This window comes from Cherax quadricarinatus, chromosome 72, assembly GCF_038502225.1.
Source record: "Cherax quadricarinatus isolate ZL_2023a chromosome 72, ASM3850222v1, whole genome shotgun sequence".
Classification (NCBI taxonomy): Eukaryota; Metazoa; Arthropoda; class Malacostraca; order Decapoda; family Parastacidae; genus Cherax; species Cherax quadricarinatus.
In genome coordinates this window covers 3890505-3899458 of record NC_091363.1, presented here as the reverse complement: position 1 = coordinate 3899458, position 8954 = coordinate 3890505, and the positions used below count along the sequence as shown (strand labels likewise).

General features: G+C 45.4%; 1 protein-coding gene across 1 annotated transcript in view; it reads right to left on the bottom strand.

The window, feature by feature from the left end:
- Positions 1 to 7242, bottom strand: part of LOC128701466 (probable G-protein coupled receptor B0563.6) — a 318000-nt gene extending 310758 nt beyond the window's left edge. Inside the window, exon 1 of the mRNA XM_053795166.2 lies at positions 7137 to 7242. The gene's annotated coding sequence lies outside the window, so the exon portion shown is untranslated. The remainder of the gene's footprint in view (positions 1 to 7136) is intronic.
- Positions 7243 to 8954: the final 1712 nt, after the last annotated feature.

The following is an 8954-nucleotide window of genomic DNA, read 5'->3' as shown; positions in this document are numbered from 1 at the left end:
AGGTAACTCTTGGTGATCTGTAGTATAATTAAGGTAACTCTTGGTGATCTGCAGTGTAATTAAGGTAACTCTTGGTGATCTGTAGTATAATTAAGGTAACTCTTGGTGATCTGTAGTGTAATTAAGGTAACTCTTGGTGATCTGTAGTATAATTAAGGTAACTCTTGGTGATCTGTAGTGTAATTAAGGTAACTCTTGGTGATCTGTAGTGTAATTAAGGTAACTCTTGGTAATCTGTAGTATAATTAAGGTAACTCTTGGTGATCTGGAGTGTAATTAAGGTAACTCTTGGTGATCTGTAGTATAATTAAGGTAACTCTTGGTGATCTGTAGTATAATTAAGGTAACTCTTGGTAATCTGTAGTATAATTAAGGTAACTCTTGGTGATCTGGAGTGTAATTAAGGTAACTCGTGGTGATCTGTAGTATAATTAAGGTAACTCTTGGTGATCTGTAGTATAATTAAGGTAACTCTTGGTAATCTGTAGTATAATTAAGGTAACTCTTGGTGATCTGGAGTGTAATTAAGGTAACTCTTGGTGATCTGTAGTATAATTAAGGTAACTCTTGGTGATCTGTAGTATAATTAAGGTAACTCTTGGTAATCTGTAGTATAATTAAGGTAACTCTTGGTGATCTGGAGTGTAATTAAGGTAACTCGTGGTGATCTGTAGTATAATTAAGGTAACTCTTGGTGATCTGTAGTATAATTAAGGTAACTCTTGGTAATCTGTAGTATAATTAAGGTAACTCTTGGTGATCTGGAGTGTAATTAAGGTAACTCTTGGTGATCTGTAGTATAATTAAGGTAACTCTTGGTGATCTGTAGTATAATTAAGGTAACTCTTGGTAATCTGCAGTATAATTAAGGTAACTCTTGGTAATCTGTAGTATAATTAAGGTAACTCTTGGTGATCTGGAGTGTAATTAAGGTAACTCTTGGTGATCTGTAGTATAATTAAGGTAACTCTTGGTAATCTGTAGTATAATTAAGGTAACTCTTGGTGATCTGTAGTATAATTAAGGTAACTCTTGGTAATCTGTAGTATAATTAAGGTAACTCTTGGTGATCTGTAGTATAATTAAGGTAACTCTTGGTAATCTGTAGTATAATTAAGGTAACTCTTGGTAATCTGTAGTATAATTAAGGTAACTCTTGGTGATCTGTAGTATAATTAAGGTAACTCTTGGTGATCTGTAGTATAATTAAGGTAACTCTTGGTAATCTGTAGTATAATTAAGGTAACTCTTGGTGATCTGTAGTATAATTAAGGTAACTCTTGGTAATCTGTAGTATAATTAAGGTAACTCTTGGTGATCTGGAGTGTAATTAAGGTAACTCTTGGTGATCTGTAGTGTAATTAAGGTAACTATTGGTTATCTGTAGGGTAATTAAGGTAACTCTTACTAATCTAAAATGTAATTAACTCTACTCTTAACGTTCAATAATATAATTAAGTTTGAAGCCGATCTCAAGGGGCATACTAAGGTTATTCCACGAAAAATATTACTGTCCCCTCCCCCTTCAAGTAGGATACACCAGTGTTGAAAGTTTGACGCCGATCGGATGAGCCGTTCTCGAGTTACAAATAAAAACCTGGTCATAAAACCTCCCGTTAAAACCTCCACTGGTATCCCTCTGGGGATACATGATAAATCCCAGGTATAACAGTAAGTATGAGAGACGGGAACCACAACAAACCGAACCAACTACTGAAGAAAGTAACCGAGAGAGAAGTACCGAGAAAGTCACTAATGAATGCTGTGGAACGAAAGATTGGACCGAGGGAGAGTACACAGAGTACAAACAAAAACAGAGTGAAGGAGTGCGAGGTATTTCGTACTCATGGCAAGAAAGTTCAGAAACCGACGTATCTGGACGTTTGGGTTCGGTATGAGGGCCGGAAACACACAATATACCCAGAGGTTGTATTCTTGTATGCTTTCCGTGTGTATAACGAGATGTCTAGTTGGTATATCAAAATTTTCGGTGCGAGTTTCGCCTCGTGATAATCGGGACGTTTTGGATAATATACCACTTGAAGAGGAAACCTCAGACAACATTTCGCACCGTATCGGAGCAATCTCAAGTAGCGAGTTACTTGATAATGGTTCAGGAGGAGTCGAAACGTTGTTTTATCTGTTTTTAGCCATTTTAACTCTTCGACACGATTCTGCAACAGACTTCAACGGACGCTAAACACATACCACTATCCTTCACAGACCTGTGGGCATCACAGACCTGTTGGCATCACAGACCTGTGGGCATCACAGACCTGTTGGCATCACAGACCTGTGGGCATCACAGACCTGTGGGCATCACAGACTTAAATCAACTTGTCATCTACTCTCCAGCACATACCCAACACTAGACCCATCCCTCTACCTACCACCAATCTATTTAAAACCCCAGAAATATCCTACAAAAATATTTATATACTTGCACCCTTTTCTAAACACTTCGTATATATGTTGCCCACCGCAGATATGCGCCGTATATCCCGTTACTCTTCTAAAATCCTCATTGTTCTGTAATCCTACTTTGTATCCTCCCATTAAAATCCCTCTTCTGTGATCCTGCTTCGTGTTCTCCCATTAAAATCCTTGTCTTGTAATCCTGCCTTCAGATTCACCCTCTTTTTCTGTTAACGGGTCAGTTGCACGGGTCAGCTGTAGGGGTCAGCTGTAGGGGTCAGCTGTAGGGGTCAGCTGTAAGGGGTCAGCTGTAGGGGTCAGCTGTAGGGGCCAGCTGTAGGGGTCAGCTGTAGGGGTCAGCTGTAAGGGTCAGCTGTAAGGGTCAGCTGTAGGGGTCAGCTGTAGGGGTCAGCTGTAGGGGTCAGCTGCACGGGTCAGCTGTACGGCTCAGCTGTACTGGCGGGCGAAACATCTCGACGTTTGGCTCGCTTATTCTGTATAAAACCAGTAAAGTGAGTGTGTAGAGGAGACGGTGGAAGCAGTGATCTCTGGCAATGGCTTGTAAGAAATTCACTGGTGGGCGAAACGTGCCATAAATAACGCAGAAAGCTGTTATATTTGCTTATTACTTATTTAGGTGTAATTTTAGTGAAGATATATAAAAAACTGGTGAATTATATTCTACACGAAGAAGGTAGGTCGTGTATAAAGGCACTTGTGGATAATTAATCTGTGGAGGCAAGCAGGGATTATAACAGTGGTACTAATACATATATGGGTGTGAGCCATGGGTTCTCAACGTTCTAGCTAGAAGGATGGTGTCTGAGGCATGGGTTCTCAACGTTGTAGCTAGAAGGATGGTGTGAGGCATGGGTTCTCAACGTTCTAGCTAGAAGGATGGTGTCTGAGGCATGGGTTCTCAACGTTGTAGCTAGAAGGATGGTGTGAGGCATGGGTTCTCAACGTTCTAGCTAGAAGGATGGTGTCTGAGGCATGGGTTCTCAACGTTGTAGCTAGAAGGATGGTGTCTGAGGCATGGGTTCTCAACGTTGTAGCTAGAAGGATGGTGTGAGGCATGGGTTCTCAACGTTGTAGCTAGAAGGATGGTGTCTGAGGCATGGGTTCTCAACGTTGTAGCTAGAAGGATGGTGTGAGCCATGGGTTCTCAACGTTGTAGCTAGAAGGATGGTGTCTGAGGCATGGGTTCTCAACGTTGTAGCTAGAAGGATGGTGTGAGGCATGGGTTCTCAACGTTGTAGCTAGAAGGATGGTGTCTGAGGCATGGGTTCTCAACGTTGTAGCTAGAAGGATGGTGTGAGCCATGGGTTCTCAACGTTGTAGCTAGAAGGATGGTGTCTGAGGCATGGGTTCTCAACGTTGTAGCTAGAAGGATGGTGTGAGCCATGGGTTCTCAACGTTCTAGCTAGAAGGATGGTGTCTGAGGCATGGGTTCTCAACGTTGTAGCTAGAAGGATGGTGTGAGCCATGGGTTCTCAACGTTGTAGCTAGAAGGATGGTGTCTGAGGCATGGGTTCTCAACGTTGTAGCTAGAAGGATGGTGTCTGAGGCATGGGTTCTCAACGTTGTAGCTAGAAGGATGGTGTGAGCCATGGGTTCTCAACGTTCTAGCTAGAAGGATGGTGTCTGAGGCATGGGTTCTCAACGTTGTAGCTAGAAGGATGGTGTGAGGCATGGGTTCTCAACGTTCTAGCTAGAAGGATGGTGTCTGAGGCATGGGTTCTCAACGTTGTAGCTAGAAGGATGGTGTGAGGCATGGGTTCTCAACGTTCTAGCTAGAAGGATGGTGTCTGAGGCATGGGTTCTCAACGTTGTAGCTAGAAGGATGGTGTCTGAGGCATGGGTTCTCAACGTTGTAGCTAGAAGGATGGTGTGAGGTATGGGTTCTCAACGTTCTAGCTAGAAGGATGGTGTGAGCCATGGGTTCTCATCGTTGTAGCTAGAAGGATGGTGTGAGGCATGGGTTCTCAACGTTGTAGCTAGAAGGATGGTGTGAGGCATGGGTTCTCAACGTTGTAGCTAGAAGGATGGTGTGAGGCATGGGTTCTCAACGTTGTAGCTAGAAGGATGGTGTGAGGCATGGGTTCTCAACGTTGTAGCTAGAAGGATGGTGTGAGGCATGGGTTCTCAACGTTGTAGCTAGAAGGATGGTGTGAGCCATGGGTTCTCAACGTTGTAGCTAGAAGGATGGTGTGAGCCATGGGTTCTCAACGTTGTAGCTAGAAGGATGGTGTGAGGCATGGGTTCTCAACGTTGTAGCTAGAAGGATGGTGTGAGGCATGGGTTCTCAACGTTCTAGCTAGAAGGATGGTGTCTGAGGCATGGGTTCTCAACGTTGTAGCTAGAAGGATGGTGTGAGGCATGGGTTCTCAACGTTGTAGCTAGAAGGATGGTGTGAGGCATGGGTTCTCAACGTTGTAGCTAGAAGGATGGTGTGAGGCATGGGTTCTCAACGTTGTAGCTAGAAGGATGGTGTGAGGCATGGGTTCTCAACGTTGTAGCTAGAAGGATGGTGTGAGGCATGGGTTCTCAACGTTGTAGCTAGAAGGATGGTGTGAGGCATGGGTTCTCAACGTTGTAGCTAGAAGGATGGTGTGAGGCATGGGTTCTCAACGTTGTAGCTAGAAGGATGGTGTGAGCCATGGGTTCTCAACGTTGTAGCTAGAAGGATGGTGTGAGCCATGGGTTCTCAACGTTGTAGCTAGAAGGATGGTGTGAGGCATGGGTTCTCAACGTTCTAGCTAGAAGGATGGTGTCTGAGGCATGGGTTCTCAACGTTGTAGCTAGAAGGATGGTGTGAGGCATGGGTTCTCAACGTTGTAGCTAGAAGGATGGTGTGAGGCATGGGTTCTCAACGTTGTAGCTAGAAGGATGGTGTGAGGCATGGGTTCTCAACGTTGTAGCTAGAAGGATGGTGTCTGAGGCATGGGTTCTCAACGTTCTAGCTAGAAGGATGGTGTCTGAGGCATGGGTTCTCAACGTTGTAGCTAGAAGGATGGTGTGAGGCATGGGTTCTCAACGTTGTAGCTAGAAGGATGGTGTGAGGCATGGGTTCTCAACGTTCTAGCTAGAAGGATGGTGTGAGGCATGGGTTCTCAACGTTCTAGCTAGAAGGATGGTGTCTGAGGCATGGGTTCTCAACGTTGTAGCTAGAAGGATGGTGTGAGGCATGGGTTCTTAACGTTGTAGCTAGAAGGATGGTGTGAGGCATGGGTTCTCAACGTTCTAGCTAGAAGGATGGTGTCTGAGGCATGGGTTCTCAACGTTGTAGCTAGAAGGATGGTGTGAGGCATGGGTTCTCAACGTTGTAGCTAGAAGGATGGTGTGAGGCATGGGTTCTCAACGTTGTAGCTAGAAGGATGGTGTGAGGCATGGGTTCTCAACGTTGTAGCTAGAAGGATGGTGTGAGGCATGGGTTCTCAACGTTGTAGCTAGAAAGATGGTGTGAGCCATGGGTTCTCAACGTTGTAGCTAGAAGGATGGTGTGAGGCATGGGTTCTCAACGTTGTAGCTAGAAGGATGGTGTGAGGCATGGGTTCTCAACGTTGTAGCTAGAAGGATGGTGTGAGCCATGGGTTCTCAACGTTGTAGCTAGAAGGATGGTGTGAGGCATGGGTTCTCAACGTTGTAGCTAGAAGGATGGTGTGAGGCATGGGTTCTCAACGTTGTAGCTAGAAGGATGGTGTGAGGCATGGGTTCTCAACGTTCTAGCTAGAAGGATGGTGTCTGAGGCATGGGTTCTCAACGTTGTAGCTAGAAGGATGGTGTGAGCCATGGGTTCTCAACGTTGTAGCTAGAAGGATGGTGTGAGGCATGGGTTTTAGACGTTGTAGCTAGAAGGATGGTGTGAGCCGTGGGTTTTAGACGTTGTAGCTGGGAGGAGGCTGGCGAAGAAGTACCTGGGAGTATTACTCAGTACATAGGGACATTATTCAGTACCAGGAAGTATTACTCAGTACCTGGTGGTATTACTCAGTACCGGGAACATTTCTCGATCACTACCGGGAATATATACTCACCTGTATGCTCTGCAGACATCCTCCATCATGCACCAGTTACCGGTAGCACCGGTAGCACCTGTAGCTCCGGTTGCACCAGTTGCAATGAAAACCGATCGGTTACAAACTCCCTGGAGGAGCATATCTCTCACCCGGTATACACCGTGCGGGTATACCAGGAGCGCGTCTGAGAGCCCGATGGATCGAGCCTACACTGGTACTTGATGCCAATCAAGGACTCTTGATCCAAGGACTGGGAGCTTCCCAGTTCCCCAAAGGAAAAGGAAATAACCGGGTAGTACCGGGAGTCACGCGGGTGAGGTAGACTCTCCGGTTATGTTGACCGGCACGCGAGGCAAGTACCGGGAACACGCACCAAGTACCGGGAATACGTATCAAGTACCGGGAACATGAACAAAATACCAGGAACACGTACGAAGTACAGGAGCACGTACCAAGTACCGGAAACACGTACCAAGTACCGGCAACACTTACCAAGTACCGGGAACATGAACAAAGTACCAGGAACACGTACGAAGTACAGGAACACGTACCAAGTACCGGAAACACGTACCAAGTACCGGCAACACTTACCAAGTACCAGGAAACACGTACCAAGAGAGTATCATGTACCGGGAACACGGACCAAGTGCTGGGAACACGTACCAAGTACCGGGAACATGTACAAAGTACAAAAACACGTACCAAGTACCGGGAACACGTGCCAGAATAGGGAGGACGCCCACCAGTGATCCCGGACCGGGAGCTAGAGCATAACACACCTCCCCTGCACAACCTGCCACCACCGTGCCAGCGGCGCTACTGACACCAGTGTCTAGCCTCTCTCTGTACCGCCCACCCCGCCCACCCCGCCCACCCCGCCCACCCCGCCCACCCAGCCCACACCGCCCTCACTGACCACCCACCCTGTCTACCCTGCCTGACCACCCACCCTGCCAGCCCACCCTTCCTGGTCACCCATCCTGCCAGCCCACCTTTCATGGTCACCCACCTTGCCTGCCCTGCCCACCCACCCTGCCGGCCAACCCACCCTGCCTGGTCACCCATCCTGCCTGCCCCACCCACCCACCCTACCAACCCACCTTGCCTGGTCACCCACCCTGACTGCCCTGCCCACCCACCCAGTCTGCCACCCCACCCTGCCTTGTCACCCACCCTGCCTGCCCTGCCCACCCACCCTGTCTGTCAGTCCACTCTGCCTAGTCACCCACCCTGCCTGCCTGCCCACCCTGAAAACCCACCCTGCCTGGTCACCCACCCTGACTGCCCTGCCCACCCACCCTGTCTGCTAGCCCACCCTTCCTGGTCACCCACCCTGCTAGGTCACCCACCCAGCCTGGTCACCCTGGCCACCCACCCTGGCCAGGGTTATACATACATACATACACACACATACACACACACAGACACACACACACACACACACACACACACACACACACACACACACACACACACACATACACATATATATATATATATATATATATATATATATATATATATATATATATATATATATATATATATATATATATATATATATATATATATATATTTATATATATATATATATATATATATATATATATATATATATATATATATATATATATATATATATATATATATATGCAATAAGATCACAGTAAACAGGTGATTTCAGAATATGCAAAACAACCACTCTGAAAGAATAGAGAAATTCCAAGCGCTTTCGTGACTACTCACATTATCAAGGAACAATAATGTGAGTAGTTACGAAAGCGCTTGGAATTTCTCTATCCTTTCACAGTGGTTGTTTTGCATATATATATATATATATATATATATATATATATATATATGTATATATATATATATATATATATATATATATATATATATATATATATATATATATATATATATATATATATATATATATAGAAAGAGAGAGAGAGAGAGAGAGATAGAGACAAAATCCAGTTTAAAGTATATTAAAAAATCAAGTAACGGTTGAAGGACTCGAACCTACGGCAAGTAAGTGCTAACATTCCCTAGGCCAGTGCGCTAACCACTGGGCCATCTGGATCAAATAAGCTTCATCCCTCTAGGTATATTTCTACACACCATAGGGAGGTTAACATGGGCCTCACACTGTGACTACAGATTCTGTGTTTCTAACAGCCTGGCTGTTCGTGCTCTAGCTCCAGTCCCCTGCAAGCCGCCATCATCGTCATTCACGAAATAGTATTTGCACTTTCGTAAATAAAATTTCGTGAGTCATGAACGACACTAATTTTTAAAGGGCGAGTTATAACACAAGAACGACAGAACTCACCCAGTGAACTAGAACGACAGAACTCACCCAGTGAACTAGAACGACAGAACTCACCCAGTGAACTAGAACGACAGAACTCACCCAGTGAACTAGAACGACAGAACTCACCCAGTGAACTAGAACGACAGAACTCACCCAGTGAACTAGAACGACAGAACTCACCCAGTGAACTAGAACGACAG